Consider the following 22,290-nt stretch of genomic DNA (forward strand, 5'->3'; position numbering starts at 1 on the left):
TCTCCTTTGCTGCATCCACACCAAATAAATCACTGTTAGAATAAATCAAATGTCCTGTGCTGTACCTTAAGGATTTTAGAATCCTATTGCCAATATATAGATATTGAGTACTTCTAATGAATGCTGGTGTTTCAGGAAGATACAACTCTGAAGGTGGAAAATAGAGATGTAAATATGACAGTAGTGATTTGAACAGTAGGTGAATGAGATCCTTTAGACATCTAATAATAAAGGATATGTCTACATTCCAATTACACACCTATGGCTGGCCTCTGCCAGCTGGCTCAGGCTAAGGGGCTGTTTAATTGCAGTCTAGATGTTTGGGCTTGTGTTGCAGCATGGGTTCTGGGACCCGGTCAGGGTCCAGCCTAAGCCCAAATGTCTACACTGCAATTAAACAGCCCTTTAGCCCATGGGCCAGACAAAGGTTTTTAATTGTTATGTTGACATACCCAAATATTCTTTTGCCTTTCTGGGATTTGTTAGCATTTGCTTTCATTAGTTTTAGATACTTCCTTCTGTATTCTGGGGGAATTCTGCCCCACTGTGCACGCACAGAATTCATGTCTCCCCACCCCGCAGATTTTTTTTTTCTCCACAGAATATAGATTCTGCTGGAGAGATGCTGCAGTTACACCTTTTTCCCACCAAGGACTGCTGTAGCACCAGAAGAGAGAGTAGCTAGCCTGTGCAGAGGCTGTATTCCTCACTGGGTCAGGGGAGAAGGCATGGGATAGACCAAGCAGGGTACACAGGGATGCTGGGGATCACAGATTGGTTCAGAAGGGCTAGCAGCAGGGACAGACTGGGGTACTTAAGTTCTAATAGGGTGACAGGATTGAGCCAGAGGATGAATGGGAGGGGGGCTGCAGGGTCACATGGGGCCAGGAGGTAGAAGGTGCAGGGACATGGGGATGGGGCAGGGAGACAGGGATACATGGGGCTATGATGGGGAGAGGGTGTAGGGACACACGAAAGCAAGGGCAGATGTACCTGACTAAATGGGAGAGGTTGGGGTCCTCAACTCCCTAACGATCACCCCTGCAAAAAACCCCTCTTCTAGAGTTCTCCTACCCACACCCAACAACCCTCCAGGTTCACTCCCAGGTGCCTTCCCTGTCTCAGCTCCTCCATTACTGCTTCTGAGGGGTGCAGGAAATACATTTCTGTATTGTAGTTTAAATGAATTACTCAAAGTTCTGTATTAATATGCCTAGTAAGGAACCTATTTGTCCAAAAAAAAATTCTGAATCTTTCTTTTACCTTTATTGTTACAGACATACTTGCTGACAAGTATTTTGAAATAAATTACCAGAATAATTGAAACTGGCATGATTATATTGTTGTTTCAACAAATAAAATATGCAGAATTTTAAAATATTGTAAAAAATTTCTTAAACGTTTTAAGTTTTTGGTGCAGAATTTCCCCAGGAGTAAGTGTCCTTCACTCAGTGAAGTATAACACTGTTCAGAATACTCTTCCTTCTGAACTCTATACAGACATTTCTTCTTGGGACTGGAACACCAGTGGATCCAACCAGCTAGTGATTCTATTGGCATCCCCAGGGGTCTTAAAGCTGGCATAGTCATCCCTAGGCCCCCTCTCCTTTATGAGGATGTAGCCAGGAAGAAGACATGACCAAAGGACTGCAATACTCATGAAATCCATGGTTATAACCACTCTCAAGGTATTTCACTGAGTACAGGTTACAGGCTGCTCAAAGTTGTGCCAGAGCTGGAACTAAGGAGCAGAAACGTGGAATAAAGCCACCTATCCTCCCATCTCAGTTTTGAAGAGCACTGCTCTGGCATATTATCAGATCTAGACCTTAATCTTCAAAGCATGTTAATAATCAATTTAATCCTGATATCACCTTTATGTATAGGAGTACATATTCATTTTCATATGACAATTTTACAGATGGGGAACAGAAGCAGAGAGTTAGATGTCTTGCTCAAGGCTAGCAACAGTCAATATAGCTAGGATTAGAACTCAGGAATTCCTGTAGCAATTCTAATGCTATGATAAGGGAACAAATTGGATTGCTTCTTTGTTCAACTGCATCACTCTTTTTCCATTGAGGATTTTGTTTTCTAGAAAGTTTTCGCTTACAGCTTTTAATACTTAACTAGTCATTTTAGTAATCAGCATGGAGTTTTGTAATTTGTTACTTCTATGTCCTGATTAGGAAATATGATAGAATTGTAAATATCTAATGGGAGTGGGATTATTAGCAGGCCCTGTTTTGTGATGGAATGCTACATTGTTAATCTCTTCTGTTTCATAAAACATATAGCATACCTGCATCAAAGGAATTTAGTAGGGCATACAGATAGAAATTAATTCTTAACACTTTCTAGAGCTTGGACTAATTTATGTTCCAGATGTCCAAGGTTCTAGTATTCGTAGATTGGTATGCATCAGCATTAACTGAGAAAGGTACTCTTTGTTACAGTCAGTTCAAGTAATTATATTAGAGAATATATCTTTTATTGAACCAACTTCTGATGGTGAAACAGACATGCTTTCACAGAACTCTTCTTCAGGTCTCTAATATCCTAGCACTAAACAGCTACAACAAGTACTTGTATGGCAGTTTACTGATACTTGAGAATATTTGATGTGCTTGATGATAATTCAAACCTAAATGCCTTATTAATACCCTGTGATAAATGAAGGGGGGTGTAGCTCCCTTTGATAAACACACAGCCATCCAGATAGCTACCAAGCGGGATTTTACAGCTGTTTTTTGCTTGCTTTACCTGTAAAGGGTTAACAAGCCCACAGGTTTTAAAAAAAAAAAAAGTGGGAACCTGACCAAAAGAGACAGTAGGAAGGCTAGAACTTTTTAAAATGGAAAAGAAACTTTCCTTTTGTCTGTTTTTTTGAGGAGCAGGGGCAGAGCTGCAATGCTATAAGCAGGACTGCTGTGTAAGTTTTGAACCAGGTATGAAAAATTATCTTCCATACCTGGAAGGAATCATTTGGATAGGGAACGTTTAGATACATGTGATCAGGTTTATTCTTTCTTTTAGCTTGTGGATCTCCTCTGCTAACCCCAGATACTTTTGTTTGCTTATAATCTTTAAGCTGAATCCCCAAGAAAGCTATTTTGGGTGCATAATTTTTGTAATTGTTTCTTTTAAGATCTAGCAAAAAGCCTAAGTTACAGATGTGTATTTTCTTTTTGTTTTTAATAAAACTTTCTTTTTTTAAGAACAGGATTGGATTTTTAGTGTCCCTAAGAGGTTTGTGCATGTTTGATTAGCTTATAGCCACAGCTAATTTCCTTTGTTTTCTTTCTCAGCTCTTCCCCAAAGGGGGTGTGTGAAAGGGCTTGAGGGAGGAATTCCCAAGTGCTCCTTCCTGGGAACAAAAGTTTTGTTGGTGGTGGTTGGTATTTTTTGCATTTGGGTAGTGGCAGCGTTTACCAAGCCAAGGTCAGAGAGAAGCTGTAACCTTGGGAGTTTAATACAAGCCTGGAGTGGCAAGTATTAATTTTTAAAATCCTTGCAGGCCTCCACTTCCTGCACTCAATGACAGAGTGGAGATTCAGCCTTGACATACCCCATTAAAAGTTATTGTATTTAGTAAAAAGAACAGGAGTACGTGTGGCTGTAGCTCACGAAAGCTTATGCTCTAATAAATTTGTTAGTCTCTAAGGTGCCACAAGTACTCCTGTTCTTTTTGTGATACAGACTAACACGGCTGCTACTCTGAAACCTGTATTTAGTAAATAAGGAAGCTTCATCACATAGCGCCCCCCCGCCTTTTTTTTTTTTTTTTTTTTTTTTGGACCCTTAAGGGTCATTGTCCCACTGGCCTTGGGTTTGATTAGGTTGGACGCTTCCTTCCAGATTTTAAACTAACTGGCTTCTTGTTATACTTTTTGAGAATGAGAACTCAGTGTAAGTATTGGCAGTCAAAAATGTTCTGGGACAGTTGGTTAGGCCATAACAAAATTACACATGTACTAGAGAAATATAATTGGTGACAATAGGGGCGAGTTGTATCAAATAGTAAATAAAATAAATATTACTATGTATTGGCCACTAAGTAAGATCAATTAAAGATACTTAAATGAAATTAAGAAGTCCTGATAGAACAGCAGTGTACAAAGCAAATACATGGATCATCAGATGTCCATTTAATAGAGGGATAGGGGCTACTCTAACAAACCTCCCTGGCTCTCTTCCCACCTCAGTTCATTTATCCTAGATGCTGGTACCATTTTGTTTGTCTGAGCTGTAGTGCAATGATCCCAAAAATATTCAAGTCAGTGGTGAGGTCTCAGTTGTTTTTGGCTGCCCTGTAAGTCAGGGCTCATGTACAGGTCTGTCTGGAACTGCTGTTAAAGCACATGCGCAGGCCTGATGCTAGCTTTTGCTGTCCTTTTGCTGACTTTTTGCAGAAGGCCCCATCTCAATAGGCCAGCTATCTGCTGTGCTCTAGCCCTTTCATTTCTGCCATCCCTAACTCGCCCTCCCTTCTGTAGCTGGGCCCCTGCAATTATTGGGACAGATTAAAACAATTTTTCCTTCCTCACTCTTCTCTTCCTTAGCTGAAATGCACCTTACTCTACTTTGTTCTTGGCTTTACCTAGCAGCCATGTGGTCACAATTGCACTTGGGCCTACAATTTCTCAAGAGGAAGACAGACCCAAGAGCTATCCCTCAAGTTGCATAATGGACACTTTTTTTTTTTTTTTCAATAAAGCATCTACAAGGATCACAAGAATAATTATAAGCCAGGGTGAGAGTCTGCACTGGAGAAAAGATCTCTTTAGAACTGGGGAGGGAACCAAAGCATTTGTCACTAGCGGAGGGCCTGAGGTAATTAAAGATTTTTTGCTTTCATACAAAAATATAAAAGGAAGATTGGGTGTATTTTTAAAACAGGCTCTTAATAGTTTAGAGTTTAAGCTCTATCACCTTGCAAAATAGAATCCAGTTTAAAGTTACTAGCACGATACACTGGAATGATGATCTTGCACTTGGAAAAAAATGTTTTGAGCAACAGATGATAGCAAGTCTGTATAAAAACAGTTATTTAAAAAATTCACTGAAAAAAGCACTAAATTCAAAGGAGTCAGTTTCTCAATATGATTACTTGGGCTCTAACGACAGCATGGCATACACTTGATTTTGTAAAGGGATGGGCTATCCTATGTGCCTCCTTAAAGCCAGGTGCAGCACTGGAGGAGATCCCTACCTTGCTTTCACCAAATGGATATCAAATCTACTTACACAGACCAAGATAATGAGATGCCAAAACAAACTGATCAAAATAAGTATGTCTCCTTTACTGAAGCCCCATGGAATGAGCACTTGGAATAACACTCTAAAGGCCTTTACCTCAGGACCCACCATTCAGAGCTACCAAAGTCTCTGTACCTGCTAAGACTAGCCTTCTAAAACTAGAAATGAATCACCACCCATTTAGAAGCAAGGCAACTTCTGACCCATTCTCTTGCTTAAGCTTACTGTTTGTGTTTAAGTAGTTCCTATGGCGGAGAAAGGAGTCAGTCTCCTTGACCATAACCAGGCTGTTCTGATTAAGAGCTCTTAGCACAGATAAGAGGTAGTATACTCCTTCACTGGTTCAAAAGAAGTCCTTTTTTAAATCAGTAAAACACAAATCTTAAAGCTGGTGTCTTCAGAGCTGTTACTGTCCTCAGTCTGTCTTCCTATTAATTATTTGTATTGCCACTGCCTCCTGTTAATTTTATGGTTAAAATATAACACCTCAGTTATCCCACACCCCTCTTCAAAAGTTATTTATATTCATACTGATACACTAATTTAGGGAATCCTGAACATAGGTCAGTTCCTCTAATGTAGCCTGTGGAGAGTTAGGTTACTGGTGTTCTAGTTGTGTGATAAGAGAGACCAGAAATAGATCATATTAATTGTCCACCCACAGCCTCATGTGTTGATGTGATGCTCGTTTACTGGCTGATCATATTGATCTATACAGTGTGTTTCAAATGGGAGAAAAAGATCCACATTCTTAAAAACAAGAGAGAAGAACATTCTCATCAGGTTTAACCTCTGGCAAGTCCCGGGTTAATAGCCTATCATAGGCAGCCGAAACATCGATAGCTGCTGTTGCCAGTAATCCAGCAATTGGTGGTGGTTCTCTCCCTGCCCCAGACAAGTCTGTCAAAAGAAGCTGATTTCTCCGAATGTATGGGAAACATAAATCCACAGAACAGAGCAAGAATTTAGACAAGAAAGTGGATTCCTTGTTTGCTTTAAGGATGGATTTTTGAAGTGCAGGAAGAGTTTATTAGGTCTTTGTACTCTGGCTGGTATAATCCTTATTTTTTCTTTATAATTATGATAGTATTGACTCTCATTACTTTATTGTGAGTTTGATGATATTTGATGTATTCCTACATTAACCATAGAATTTAATAGTGAATAGTATAGGTAAGGTAGCAAACTCCCTTCTGTTGTAAAGTCTTAATCAAGTTCACTATTTTTTTACACATATACTAAACTGATTCAGCAGCGTTTTCCTCATTTAAAATGTATACCCACATGCTCTTTACTATTTCATAAAATGTTAAACTAACTTCATGTCCCTTGGGAGGGGTAAGGGAGTTGCAGAACCTTCTATGAATGTGTAAGTGCATTCTTCACAAATGTATGAGGAGGGAATGTGTGGTTCCTTTGTTAACCACATGTTTCTCTTACTCAAGGAAGTGCATACTAAATGGCAATGTCAAAAGAGGATGTGATAAATCCATGTGCTATAGACATAACTACTACGTAAATCACATGTATTTGGGGAGTTACTATTAAAACACTCTTTTAATATTAAGAGGTACTCCCAGAGTAGTTCATATGTCTTATCCTCTCTGAGCATGTCTTCACTGCAGAGATAACTCAAGTGATTGGACATGCTACAAAGCATATCCAAGTTATTGCAGCCTCATTGGTACTGTACTTCCCCATCTATCTCACTAGTACTCCTGGGGACATATCCCATGGTTCCTTGTGCTACAGTAAGCTGAGCTGCTGCATGGTCCTTTCCTAGTTTAATTGTGGGAGAAACTGTCTGTCATTCTGGGCACATGGGGCAGAATTGGGGGAAGCCCTTGGAGGATTTCCAGCACTCAAGTGATTTAGCCTGCAAAGTGGGTGGATTACCAACCTGAGTGAAAGCAGGGAGAGCTCAGTGGTTTGAGCATTGGCCTGCTAAACCCAGGGTTGTGAGTTCAATCATTGAGGGGGCCATTTACAGATCTGGGGCAAAAATTGGGGATTGGTTCCGCTTTAAGCAGGGGGTTGGACTAGATGACCTCTTGAGGTCCCTTCCAACCCTAATATTCTATGAACGCCTGAGCTCTAGCCCACATCCCTAGCTGAGCCAGGTAGCCCAGGTTGAAAGCACCCCCAAACTCTAAGAGGGCTTGGGACAACATGAGGAATGTGAGCCTGCCTCAGGGTAGCTATCAGAGTAAAAGCCGTGTTAAGTCTGTATTCGCAAAAAGAAAAGGAGTACTTGGCACACCTTAGAGACTAACCAATTTATTTGAGCATAAGCTTTCGTGAGCTGCCGCTCACTTCATCGATGAAGTGAGCTGTAGCTCACGAAAGCTTATGCTCAGATAAATTGGTTAGTCTCTAAGGTGCCACAAGTACTCCTTTTCTTTTTTCAGAATAGCTAGTTCCTGTGGATAGACTAAGCCTGGTTCCCCTGGACCAGAGCTGGTGAGTCCAATCCAGCCAATTAAAGAGGGCTGGGCTACAGCTGGGACTATAAAAAGCTGTCAGGAGGTAGTTGAGAGAGGAAGGATTGAGGCAGGTTGAGCCCTGGGGAGGGAAAAATTACAGAGGATTAGAGAGAATACTTGTGGCGGGCCCTTAAAGACAAAGGTTCAGGGCAGCAGTCCTGCAGTTGCAGTTGCTGCTGCTTCAGGAAGGGAGCAGAGGTGGCTGAGGCTAGCAAGCTGCCAGGAGTTGGAGTGCTAGACACCTCTAGAAGTGGTGGCCCTGAAGGCTGGGGCCAAGGATTGAGTTAAGACTGTTTTTTGTGCAAACCTCTGTGAAAGAAATAAACTTCCTTGAAAAGATTGGGCATGGCCATGCATGCTTTGGAAGTGGGGAGAAACCTGGCCCAGTGATAGAGCCCACGGTAACTCTGCAGTGAAGACGTACTCTCTCTGGCCTATTGAGCAGAGGCTAACATCACATACCGAAAAAAGCCAGTGCATTATGCTACCAAGGGACAGACAAAATTAGGTTAGTTTCTTAGAAAATAGGACGGTGCTATCAAATATAGAGCATCTGGGCACTCTGTAAAGTAGTAACTCACTGAAAACTAGATGCAGTGGTTTGAGTTGAATTTTCATGTATTTATTCATTCCAAAAATGTACTCCTAGATTATGTGAATGTAAACCCAACATTGATGTAATTCCTATAAAAATAAAAGATATGCAAAAATTATTGGGGGGGATTTCTAACACCGCTTCCAAGGTAATTTTATTATTTTTAAAATATATTCTCTGTAGATCATTGCAGCATGGTTCTTCTGAGCAAGAAATGAGGTAAGATCAACAGCATTAATTGATCATATTCTACTCTAAATGATATAGTATGTATATATTTTTTGGATCTTGCTTTTCCCCCAGGTGCTATAACCCCAGACTTGCACCCCAAGGATGTATTTACAACAAGATAGTGTCATTTAAATGTGGTTGGGTTTTTTGTTTTGTTTTTTTTTCCCTTTTGGGTTCTTATGACCACATGCTCATGCTACCTGTGATGACTGGTGAATTTTATTGGTAATATATAAAATTGAGGTTTTAAAAAAAATTACTAGGCTGTTGATTTTGAAAACATAGATTTGCATGAAATAAGTTTCCTTTAATGAGGAAACTAATGGAGTTTCTTCTGTTTTAGCATCTGGCTCACATTCCAAGTAGTTACACATTTGAATCACAAAGGCTAAGGTATAAAATGAGTTACACCCAGCATGGGACATAAGTCAATGTTCTTTAAATATATTAGGAGCAAGAGAGATGAAGGAAAATGTAGGTTTTCTATTTAGTAGGGAAGGAGAGCTAATAACTGACATCAAGAAGGCTGAGGTGTTTAATGCCTATTCTTCTTCAGTCATTACTAAAAAGGTTAATGGTGACCAGACACTCAACACAAGTAATATTAACAAGTGCGAAGGAATGCAAGCCAAAATAGGGAAAGAACAGGTTAAAGAATATTTAGGTAAGTTAGATATTTTCAAAGTGGCAAGACTTGATGAAATGGACCCTAGGGTACTTAAGGAGCTAGTTGCAACAATCGTGGAACTGTTAGCAATTCTTCGGGAACTGATAGAGGATGGGTGAGGTCTCAGAGGACTGGAGAAGGGCAAACAAAGTACCTATCATAAAAAGGGGGTGGGGAAGACCTGGGAATAATAGACCAATCAGCCTAACTTTCATATCGTGAAAGATACCAGAACAGATTACTAAGGAATCAGTTTGTAAGCACCAAGAAGATAATAGGGTTATAAGTAATAGCTAACATGGATTTGTCAAGAACAAATCGCTCTAAGCCAACCTAACTTCCTTCTTTGACAGTATTACTACCTAGTGGATAGGCAGAAGCTGTAGATGTGATATATCTTGATGTTAGTAAGGCTTTCTGACACATGAGATTCTCATAAGCAAACTAGGGAAATGTGGTCTAGATTAAATTACTGTAAAGTGATGTACAAACTGGTTAAAAGACCATACTCGGAGTAGTTCTCAGTGGTTCACTGTCAGACTGGGTGAATGTAACTAGCGGGGTCCTGCAGGGATTAGTCAACTCCCAATATTTTCATTAATGAGTGTCGAGCAATGTTCCCTCTAATTTTTTCCCTCCATGTGTGGAATGCATTTTATGTGCACCAATATCAAGGTAATGTGCAGATGTACGCCACCAATAGAAACAAAAAACCTAGATGTAATATATATTTTAAAAGTTACTATAGGAATAATTACTCCAGCCAGGACAGGTTAGGCATTTTAGAACTCATGACTGAAAGAATTAAACTTAAGTGTAAGAGAGAAATAAAAAATTATGAAATGCATAGGTGAGTCAAACTAAACTAACAGCACTTTGAAAGCATAAAATTACAGAATATATGTGCATTGCAGGAAGTACGTGTTGGGAGGTAGTGGTGCATGTGTGACAGACATGCACTGCCCCTTTTAAGCATGCTGTCCCTTTAAATAGATTGGCACTCACCAGTCTGAAGCCTGCTTCTTCAGACACAGCAGCAGCTGCCAGCAAGCTCCGTCCCACTTCCCACTCCCTGGAGCCCTGTTGTATCTCTCCTTCCCTCCCTCCCTCCCCCCTGCTCTGCAGGATGGGGGACACCCTGATATCAGTGCTTCCCAAACCCTCCCTGGTCTGCATAGCAAGCAGGAGGCTCCTAGGAGTGCTGCAGAGGGTAGGAACTGCGTGGCAGTGGGGCAAGGGGGCACTTGAAGTGCATGGCAGTTGATAGACTGCTGGGAGGCCACGCAGCTTAGAAGGAACTTAGGTGGTGAGTTGGCTTATAAAATTTTCAGAGGATGCCAAGATGGGAGGGGCTGCAAGCACTTTGGAGGGCAGAATTAGAATTCAAAACAACCTTGACAAATTAGAGAACTGGTCTGAATTCAACAAGATGCAATTCAATAAAGACAAGTTCAAAATATTTTACTTAGGAATAAAAAAATCAAATGCCCAACTACAAAATGGGAACTAACTGGCTAGGCGGTGTACTGCTGAAAAGAATCTCGGGGATCACAAATTGAATACAAATCAACAGTTGATTTGTGATGTGTGATCCATGTCTAGTTGGCAGCCGGTGTCAAGTGGAGTGCCCCAGGGGTCGGTCCTGGGGCCGGTTTTGTTCAATATCTTCATAAATGATCTGGAGGATGGTGTGGATTGCATTCTCAGCAAATTTGCGGATGATACTAAACTGGGAGGAGTGGTAGATACGCTAGAGGGCAGGGATAGGATACAGAGGGACCTAGACAAATTGGAGGATTGGGCCAAAAGAAACCTGATGAGGTTCAATAAGGATAAGTGCAGGGTCCTGCACTTAGGACGGAAGAACCCAATGCACCGCTACAGACTAGGGACCGAATGGCTAGGCAGCAGTTCTGCGGAAAAAGACCTAGGGGTTACAGTGGACGAGAAGCTGGATATAAGTCAGCAGTGTGTCCTTGTTGCCAAGAAGGCCAATGGCATTTTGGAATGTATAAGTAGGGGCATAGCGAGCAGATTGAGGGACGTGATCATTCCCCTCTATTCGACATTGGTGAGGCCTCATCTGGAGTAGTGTGTCCAGTTTTGGGCCCCACACTACAAGAAGGATGTGGATAAATTGGAGAGAGTCCAGCGAAGGGCAACAAAAATGATTAGGGGTCTGGAACACATGACTTATGAGGAGAGGCTGAGGGAACTGGGAATGTTGAGTCTGCAGAAGAGAAGAATGAGGAGGGATTTGATAGCTGCTTTCAACTACCTGAGAGGTGGTTCCAGAGAGGATGGTTCTAGACTATTCTCAGTGGTAGAAGAGGACAGGACAAGGAGTAATGGTCTCAAGTTGCAGTGGGGGAGGTTTAGGTTGGATATTAGGAAAAACTTTTTCACCAAGAGGGTGGTGAAACACTGGAATGTGTTACCTAGGGAGGTGGTAGAATCTCCTTCCTTGGAAGTTTTTAAGGTCAGGCTTGACAAAGCCCTGGCTGGTATGATTTGATTGGGGATTGGTCCTGCTTTGAGCAGGGGGTTGGACTAGATGACCTCCTGAGGTCCCTTCCAACCCTGATATTCTATGATGCAGTTTCAAAAAAGGCTAATATAATTGAGGTATATTAACAGGAGTATCATTTGTAAGACATGGGAGGCAATTGTCCTGCTTTATTAGGCACTGGTGAGGCCTCAGCTAGACTACTGTGTCCAATTCTGGGTTCCACACTTCAGGAAAGATGGGGATAAACTGGAGAGAGGCCAGAGATGAATAATAAAAATAAAAGGTTTAGAGAGCCTGACCTATAGGGAAAGGTTAAGGCATGGTTAGCCTTGAGAAAAGAAGAGTAAGGGCGGGAGGGGGTCTGATATCAATTCCTATATATGTTAAGGGCTGTTATAAAGAAAACGGTGATCAATTGTTCTCCTTGCGCACTGAAGGTGGTAGAACAAGAAGTAATTGGCTTAATCTGCAGCAAGGGAGATTTGGGTTAGATATTAGGAAAAACTTTCTAACTAGAAGGATAGCTAAGCACTGAAATAGGCTTACAAGGGAGGGTGTTGAATTGCCATCATTGGACGTTTTTAATAACTGGTTTGACAAACACCTGTCAGCGATGGTCTAGGCGTACTTGGTCCTGCTTCAGCAGAGGGGGCTGGATTAGATGACCTTGTGACATTTCTATAAATTTCAGTTAACCTATGGACATGTAAGGATATGTATGTATTTTTAAAAAAATAGTAGCAGAATACAGACATGGAGAAGGGGTCTGGGAAAGGTTCTAGATAGGAGCTGTACAGTGGGGTAGAGTGTAACTTTAGGAATACTGTCTTCCTTACTCTATTAGAGTTCTGGGTAAGAAGAAAGTGACCCTTTCTTAACCATTTTCACAAGACAGAATGTAGATGTTAATTTATGATATACTATCTTTCACCGAACCATTCTTAACAGAAATGTTCAGGTACAGAAGGTATAGGAACTAGAAAACATTGTCTGACTTGTCTGTTCTTAACCTGTATGTTTAAATCATCTCCATTTCCAAAACATGTTATCTAAATTTTTTTTTTTTTTTGGAAAGTAACAAAAGATTAAGGCCCTGACCTGCAAACACTCACATGAGTAACTTTAGGCACCTGATTAGTCTCATAGAAAATAGGAGTATCATCTCCCACATACTTAAGTGTTTGCAAAATGGGGCTTAGATTATAAAGGTGCTACATACTGTAATAAAATCTAGCTTCAAATACATGCAGTTCAGTGTGTGTGAAAAGGCACATACAATTTTTGTCATCATAACTACTGTAATCATTAAGCACTGTTCTTGGAACTATACAGGCAGGGTAGATTGATTTTTAAAAAATTAAATCAATTTTAATCATGTTTTGTTTTCTTTTTTTTCTTTAGTTATTGTCCTAAAGAAAAGTTGATTCTCATTAGTTGGTAATCATTCAAACATGTTGACTTCCAACTTGACACTAAATTTGGTGGTGCTTTTTGATAACTAGCTGGATACACTATACATACTTTAACTTGCATTTATTTGGATTCTTAATTTTTGCATTTTTATTATGTTAGAAAATGGTGAATGATGGATTTCTTATTTACTAGATTATTTTTTAATTTGTGGTTATTTTGTGTCCAGGTCTATTTGGATGGAAATTCAAATTCAATTAAAATTTAATAAAAACAGCATTTTAATTAAATACTGCTACTTTAATCATGCGGGATACATAAACTTTTTAAACCGAAGCATCTTTAGCATTTAAAACTGATTTTTTTAAAATAAAGTTTTATCTGTAGTTAATTGAAATTTTTCCAGACAGTCCTTCATATCCTTCAAGATTTTAGAACTAGAGGATCTCATCCTCACACCTAGTTTTTATTTACGAATCAGAAGAAGAAAATAAGCTTTCTTGCTTTCTCAACTCCCAGTTGTTTTTTTAACTTTGAATAAACTAGCCATTAAACTGAACTAGCTGAATAAACTGAAATGAAGAAAATACTCTCTGCACCTGGAGAAGAGGCTAGTGATGTCAGAAGTGCTAAACCAGCTTTTGTAAACCCTGGTTCCAGGTTCTTAGCCAGTGACTTTCACCAGTTCAGTGGTTTGATGTTCTTTAAAACTTGGCAGCAATCATGTATTGCTTAATATTTTGTTTATATTTTATTGGAATGGTTTAAATAGATTATAATCTAAATGTAAACCTTAACATTTTTTTCAATTTCAAGTTTATTTTTAAATAGTTATATTTAAAAAAAAATATTTAATTTAAATAAAAAATCTTAGCTAGATAAAATATGATTTAAAAAAAATTTTTTTTAAATAATTTTTTATCCACCTTGTTGTACAGAAAATATAAGGTACTGTCCCTACCCCAAGGACCTTGCATTCAAGGGTTCCGGACCTGCCATTGGATCCACATGGAAGCAGTCTTATCCCTACACAAATCCCTCTGCAAAATCAGGGCCTAATTAGAGAGACAATATGTTCCTGACATTTAAAGCAACAGAATATCATTTTTGCAGAATGATCTTCACAAAGTTGCATTTTCTTTTGGCTTGCTTTATTATTCAAGAGTATCGCATATGGTACTGTGCTACTGTTCTTTAAGTAGGTTTCAGAGTAGCAGCCGTGTTAGTCTGTATCCGTGAAAAGAAAAGGAGTACTTGTGGCACCTTAGAGACTAACCAATTTATTTTTAAGTAGAATACTTTAAGTAGACTACTTCGGCAGAAAAGCAAGTGTAGATGAACAAGTCTTTCAACAGAACAAATACATAGAATCATACATGGGGAAAAATACACTGCAAAAAGCCTCTTTATTTAAATAAACTTTAATTGGAATAACAAACCTAAATTAGAGACAAAATTTGTAAGAAATATCTGATTCTAACAGATGTTTAAAGACTAATCCCTACTATTAATGAAAAAGGTGATATGAATAAACTAAACTTCTAATCACTTGCTCAGAAACACCTTGTTTACAGTTAACAGATTCTTTCCCTATTAAGTGTAGTTTTTTAATTCTCCTCAAACAATGGGCTTGATTCAACTAAATTTTTACTTTTGATTCCAAAGGGAACAGTAGGTATCCCCAAATTATATAACTGTAGCTAGTTAACAGAAGTCATGTTCACACTTGTGGAATTGTTTTCAATTAACAGATCAAGTACAAACCATAAGTATCACCACTTTCCCAAATGACAGGTTTCAGAGTAACAGCCGTGTTAGTCTGTATTCGCAAAAAGAAAAGGAGTACTTGTGGCACCTTAGATACTAACCAATTTATTTGAGCGTGAGCTACAGCTCACTTCATCGAAGGCATACTGTGGAAAATACAGAAGACGTTTGTTTTTATACACGCAAATCATGAAAAAATGGGTGTTTATCACTACAAAAGGTTTTCTCTCCCCCCACCCCACTCTCCTGCTGGTAATAGCTTATGTAAAGTGATCACTCTCCTTACGATGTGTATGATAATCAAGGTGGGCCATTTCCAGCACAAATCCAGGTTTTCTCCCCACCCCCCAAAACTGATCACTTTAGATAAGCTATTACCAACAGGAGAGTGGGTTTGTGGGCGGGGGGAACCTGGATTTGTGCTGGAAATGGCCCACCTTGATTATCATACACATCGTAAGGAGAGTGATCACTTTACATAAGCTATTACCAGCAGGAGAGTGGGGTGGGAGGAGAGAAAACCTTTTGTAGTGATAAACACCCATTTTTTCATGGTTTGCGTGTATAAAAACAAACATCTTCTGTATTTTCCACGGTATGCATCCGATGAAGTGAGCTGTAGCTCACAAAAGCTTATGCTCAAATAAATTGGTTAGTCTCTAAGGTGCCACAAGTACTCCTTTTCTTTTTTCCCAAATGAGCTACAGGAGATGCCCTTTTACCTCAGCAGCCAAGTACTCAAGTCACTAGGGGCTGTTATAATTAATTCCTAATTTTTCACAGGTGTTTCCTATATGGCTTGTGAAAGTACCAACTCTATAGGTCAGCATCTTTAACGTTTTTTTTCAGTAAGGTTCATTTAAAAATTAACTTCACCTCGTTGTAGGTAACTTATTGAGCCTTGTACTATGTGAAAGTCTTCGATAGTGTAATAATTCTCAACTGAAAGCAGCCCCTAAATATTACTGCTCCAAATATGCCAGTTTCCTGACATTTCAACCTTATCTTTTCCTGAAAAGTAAAATATTAGCCTGTCTTCAGCCTTCAAAGAGATGAGCTGTTTTTCACTGACTTGTACATAGTCTTTTAAAAAAAACTAATTTTAGGGACTGGCAGATATGGTGAATAATCCTGGCTTGTAGTAAAGTGTGTGAATAGCTTTCACATGAGCTTGGAAAACATGAATAAATATCATATTTTAAAATGCTGTCAAACTTAGATAGACATCTGTATATTGCAGAAGTTTAATATCTGCACTCCACCTGTCTCAATAAAAGCAAGATGAGTTGACTGATTCAGTGTTACTGTTTCTCAGTGAAATCCTATACTAAAAGTGAGATGCTAAAGGAATCTGACTAGTCTGACATTTATGTTTACAACAATAAAATTAACTACACAACACATTTCTTTAGGATTTTATTTTTTCTCACATCTAAGTGAGTTATAAAAAGATACCATGTTAAATGTATGCACATTTTTGTTAACACTTTGTATTACAACAATTAATGAAACAACTTCATACTGGAAATTTCAGCTGCAAGCAAATTAATGACTTGCTACAGAAAACTATAGATTATAGACAGCTAATCTATTAGCTAGATTTGTCAAAGGGATCAGTGTATGCAGATGCTATGCTCACATGGGACCTTTTGTGGTGTTGAAACTTAAAAATGTAGTACTATCCTTCAAGCTTTATGAAATGATTATATAAATATTTAACAAAGAATATATATTTTCAAGCGATGTGGCAGCCAAATCTGTATTTCCACTCTTAAGGGTACATCAACTCTCAGCTGGGGCCAATACAGAATAATACAAAATAATAGAGAGGAAATGAGTCGCCCGATAGGGGACTTTGCAAACTTCTTTAAAGGTCCAGTCAGGTGGTCCACTCTTTAATCCCACTGTCAAATCCCAACATATCAAGGATCTACACTTTCAACTATTCAAATATTTCACCATCCTGCCAAAACTCTCAAATTTTGAAAAGTGAAATAGTCGGCACATAAATAAAAAAAAAAGAAACCTGATACCATGTAAAAAGCAGGATTTACAGACCATTTGCTCAGAGTTAGGGCTGCAGGTTTGTCATGTGGCAGGGGGCAAAAAGTCTGACTCTCTCTTGGTGCAGCTCCTCTCCTGCAAGTTTGGGTCTGGCTCCCTGTTATTGGCAGTGTGACCTGGCGCGCTGGGTTGCGGTGCCACTCAGGCTTGAGCCCCCCCGCCCCCCCTCCAAGCCCTCTATCATGATAGAGGAGTGAGCTCAGGGCAGGCTTGCTCTCCACTCCACTCCCAACCTTTCCTCCACACTAGGCCAGGATTATGGTTATGGTGCATGGGTGGAGACCTTCTCTGAGTGGTCAGTGCTAAGCAGAGTAAGGAGGAGAGCATTTTTTAAAAATAACATCAGGAAGCCGTGACTGCTCTGTGATTTTTTTATTTTATTTTTATTTTTATTAAAAAAAAAATGCCATGACAAATCTGCAGCCCTACTCATAGTCAAGTATCCTCCCTCCAGCAGTGGACAAGCATGTAAAGCTTACTATACAGTGCTGCACAGGAGGAGAGGGATGTAGTTCATCTTAGATTTTTTTAGGATTGTCCTGCTGCAAATAGGGCCATCTTGCAAGCACCACTGGCAGGATGCTTGAATCCCAGAACCAGCTGTGGGACTTCTAAATCATCTTGTTGAAACACAATCACATTTTGATACAAGGTGGGGATGTTTTTGGCATCATGTCAGTGTGGTGATGGCCAAGTTAGACCTTCCAGAACAAACTGAAAAAAGTAGGATAAAGTACAGCTTAGTACATATACAGTGTCTAGAAATTTTAAGCCTAGACTATTACATACATCTATGTGATCTTCCTAAATCATCTAAACTGTCATTAGTATTAGTCAATAAATTTTGGAGCTCCATGCAGGTGTTTATCATAGTCTTAATGTTCTTTAACCAGACAAGGATGTTACTTGTGCAGACCAAGCTGGTGCAACTCTTGCCTTCACCTCTCATACTGATCCAACTAGTCTTGAGGGGGATGGATGTGCATGTGTGCAATCCCAGTTGATAATCAGCATCTGAGATAGAAAGAAGAACTGCTCAATGGAGCTGTCCTGATATACATCTACCATCCAACTTGGCACAGGTAGCACTCTTTTCCACCACCATCCTGTCATTAATAATGCTCTTACGTAGTGCTTTTCATCCACAGATCTCAAAGAGCTTTACAAAGGAGGTTAGTGGTATTATTCATTCCTGCACCTGCATACCTCATTCATGTCTAAAATTAAAAACAAACAACACTATGGCAAAAAAAGAAGTCTTCAATGTTCTAATATATACATATACCATCACAACAAGCAGAGTACCCAAGGCTTAGTTTATGACAATAGGCAAATGATTAAAAGGCCTAGTGTCATGAATAGTCAAGTCCAGTCACTATTTGTTTTCCTTAGCAAATCAAACAGCATGCATCAGACTCTCATTAAGAAATAATTCCACCTAATATTGCAGGTTTAGGGTCCTGCACTATATACCTTAAGCAGATGTTCAGTGGCCTTTACTATATACATTGGTGGTCTCCTTCCATGTGTAAACAGAGTCAGGATGAGCTCCACCCTGACATCTGGTGGTGAGTTGTGGCAAGTTGTGGAAAAGAACTTCAGGGACTGATCTCATTTGCATAGGCACACCCACCCCACCTAACATGAGCCCATAGCAGTGGTCACTTTGGCTGCTGTGGGATCCCCAGTTTCTCTGTTATTGGGTCAGGAAGAATAAATTGTAATTATCCTGATTATGTGAATCAAGGACAGTGGAACTGTACATGACCTTTTGTTATGATGGAGGGACTCGCCATCAACTAAGTAGCTCTTGCTAGGCAAGGGACATGGGTTCCAAAACTCAGTGAATTGAGAGAAGCTGGGGATAGGTATTCATATCTGGTGATATAGGGCCCCCCAGTGAGGGCCTTACATGCTAATTGCACTTCCTCTTCTTTCCAGTGTGGAATATCAGAGCTAATTTTGATTCCATTAGGACTCTAGATACAGGCTGCTGAGCTGAATTCACTTTGGGCTAATGGTGCACCAGCACTGAGGCTCCCTTACTACAGGTTGAAATCACAAAAGAGCTAAACTTATCAAGAACTGAAATCACTGAGTGTTGTGTTAAGTAGTGGGGGAGCCTGAAGATATATTGCAGAGCAGTTTGCAGGACAGCTGGCAGAGCAGCTCGTGGGGTGGCTGAAGTGGCTCATGGGATGGCTGGCAGAGCAGAGCAGCTGGTGGAGCGGAGCAGTTTGTGGGATGGCTGGAGCAGCTCATGGGGCGCGGCTGGCAGAGAGGAGCGATTTGTGGGATGGCTAGTGGAGAGGTGGGGCAATCGGCTTTGGACCACCTAAGCTGCTCCTTAAACCCCCCCCCCATCTCCACCCAGGTTTGGAGGTAAAACTCTGCAGATAAACTTTCGAGCTCTGGTGCTGCACTGACCAGGGACAGAGACTTTTGGGTTGTTGGACTTTTGGGACTTTGGGTGACTTTGGGTTGCTGGACTCAAGAACCAAAGGGAAAGGACACACCCCAAATTGTTTGGGGTGGGTTTTTTTTGCTCATGGGTTGTGTTATGAATCCTGTTGGTGGTGTTTCCCCAATATAATGCCACATTGTTTCTCTCTGTTATTAAAAGGTTTTGCTACGCTCAGACTCTGTGCTTGCGAGACGGGGAGTATTTCCTCTTAGAGGCACCCAGCGGGGGTGGTATATATTTGACCCGGGTCACTGGGTGGGGGCTTGAGCCGGTTTTGCATTGTGTATTGGAATGGAACCCCTAGATACTGAACCCGGCCCTTGTTGCTGCCAACTCTGATGGGCAGAAGGGTTACACGTGTCTTAGTCTATATGACAAAACCATCACCACTACTGTGATTAGTACTAAGAGGAGTATGGTCTGAGGACAGAACTAGGAGAGAGGAATTTGAGTTCTAAGCCTGGTTTTGACATTAACTCTCTGTGGCCAAGGGTAGGTCCCTTAACTCTTGCTGAGTTTGCCCACCTGTGAAATGGGGACAATACTGACTCACCTACTTTGAAAGGATTAGTTAATGCTTGCACAGCACTTGGATATTTTCATAGGGATTTTGCTCTTCAGTCAGTACCTTGTTTAGCAGTCTTATTAAACAGGCTAAGTGTTTAAAGGATCTGGCAAATTAACTACTTTTTCACCTCAGAGCTGTGGCTCTTTCAAAAGAGGAATTTTGAACAAAATTTGTACTAAAACACGTGCACTGCTTCAATTGATCTCAAACAGATTTGGAACCATGCATGTAAGGACAGACTCCAATCCTGTGATAGGATGCTAAGGGGAAGCTTGCACTGCTGCAGGCACAGCCAAGGCTGTGGTTATTTTCCATGTGGGAATAAATGACTTCAGTCAACAAGGCTGTCAGGTCTGTTCTTTCACGAATAGATTTGATAGTAAATTCACTATCAAACTTCAAGTATTTGGGGCTGGGAGACCCTCCATATGTAGTTCCTCTTATCAAAACAGCAAACTAAAAGCCAACAAGAATCCTAAATAAGCAGCACTGAAAGCTACACATACTGCTACTGGGGTTACACAGTAGCAGGCTGTTCTGAGAGAGAAGCACGGGCGGCATGTGACTCTTCCATTTGGCTTTCCCCCGCTTAACCTTCTGCCCCAGAAGCCCTGCCCAGGTTCCACTCCCAGCCCTACTTGGGCCCCCCTTGCTTGCTGCTCATTCCTGTTTTCCCCCTCCCCCAGTCCCACCCGCCAGCCAGATGGCCAGTTGAGTTGGCTAGCTGGCCACTCACGTGAGCATGCCTCTTCTCCCCTGTCCCCTGCCGCACACCTGCCAGCCGAGCCAGCTGGTTGGGCTCCTGCACCTCTTCGTCCCACCGGCCGGCTGGCCGAGCATCGATCCATCCTACCATTCATGCACACGTGCCTCTTTGCCCTCTCCCTCTCCCCGTCCTCTGCCCACCCACTGGTCAGCTGCTCACAGCTCTCACACACCTCTTTACCCCCTCCTGTGAGGCTCCCATGTGGGCGGAGCTAGGACAGGAAGACAGCGTGCTCCAAAGGCTGTGAGCAGGCTCTTTGGGGAGGCTTAGCCTCACCTGGCCTTTTATACCCACCGCCTATGCACAGGAGCAATGTATTTTGAGACAAAGGAAGTGGAACAAGCAAAGAGCCAGATAGAAGTAGAGAGGCAGAGTAGCAGGACAGTGTCTTTGTTTTTATGTTTTGTATAGTTTTTTTTAATAATCTAGCTAAAACAAAGCTAGTTATTCCAATTTGAGATTAACACTATTGTTTATTACAATGAGAGTCCTTGTATGGTGCATAATAACCTTGATATACATGGCAGCTGACCCCTTGTTGTCTTTACATTATGTTGAGCAGCTATTAAACATAAAAGGGATGTTAGAAGTATTTCTATCACTTGTATTATGATAGCAACTAGGGACTCCACTTGAGGATCAGAGCCCCATTACTCTGAGCACTACAGATATGTAACAAAGAAGGTGGTCCCCAGCCCAGAAAGCTCAAGAATTATGGGATTTTCATTGTAGTATGCCAACCCATTGTTTAAGAAAGAAGCTTCATCTTTAGAAATGGACATTTAGAAAAAACACACACCCTCCTTATAGAAGCTCCTATGGAATTTAATAAGGCCCTATATATATTGTTACTCCTTTTTGACCTGAGCAGCTAGCCAACAATTCCAGGTCTAATAGGTTGTTCCAGTTAGGAGTAGGAAGAGAACATGGTGACAGTCAGGTATTTCTTCGATGCAGTTTTGTTTATTTACAAAAAATGTACAAAGTCCTGTGTCTCTGAGAGCAGAATGAATCAAATAGCAGAAAATAGCTTCTTTTGCTCAGAGCACCAAAATATTCTTTTCAGCTTGCACTCCTGACCCCAAAAAATACTTCCTACGTTTCTTCTAGGGTCGGCCACCATGCTTTCAGCTACTCCTCCAGGCTATCTCTCAGCCTTTCCTTGTTTTTGTCTGTTCTGCTTCCCCCTGCCACATCACTAGTCAAAACAATACTCAACAAAAGCTTCTAAGGAGCTCATATATTCCTTTTGTCTTAGGTGGGGGCTTAGCTTTACAGTTGTTAATTGAAGGATGAGTTCACACCTCTGTCTCAATGAGGTTTTTAACTTAGTCCATCATAGGGTCTCATCCAGTTAATAGTATTAATGTAAACCTATAGTCTTGATAGGAAATTTATATCCTTCCTATACTTTTGAAGCACTGTATAAAGTTCAATAGAAAAGGTATGACTTTCTATTAAGCTATATAGGACTTTTCCACCAGAGATTTACAGAGCGAATAGATTG

The 22,290-nt window shown here is 40.6% G+C and overlaps 1 long non-coding RNA gene across 1 annotated transcript in view; it reads left to right on the forward strand.

Moving 5' to 3' along the window:
- Positions 1 to 22,290, forward strand: part of LOC122462212 — a 40,666-nt gene that overhangs the window by 12,211 nt on the left and 6,165 nt on the right. Inside the window, exon 3 of the long non-coding RNA XR_006284627.1 lies at positions 8,521 to 8,556. This is a non-coding gene — a long non-coding RNA (uncharacterized LOC122462212). The remainder of the gene's footprint in view (positions 1 to 8,520; positions 8,557 to 22,290) is intronic.

This window comes from Chelonia mydas, chromosome 10, assembly GCF_015237465.2.
Source record: "Chelonia mydas isolate rCheMyd1 chromosome 10, rCheMyd1.pri.v2, whole genome shotgun sequence".
Classification (NCBI taxonomy): domain Eukaryota; kingdom Metazoa; phylum Chordata; order Testudines; family Cheloniidae; genus Chelonia; species Chelonia mydas.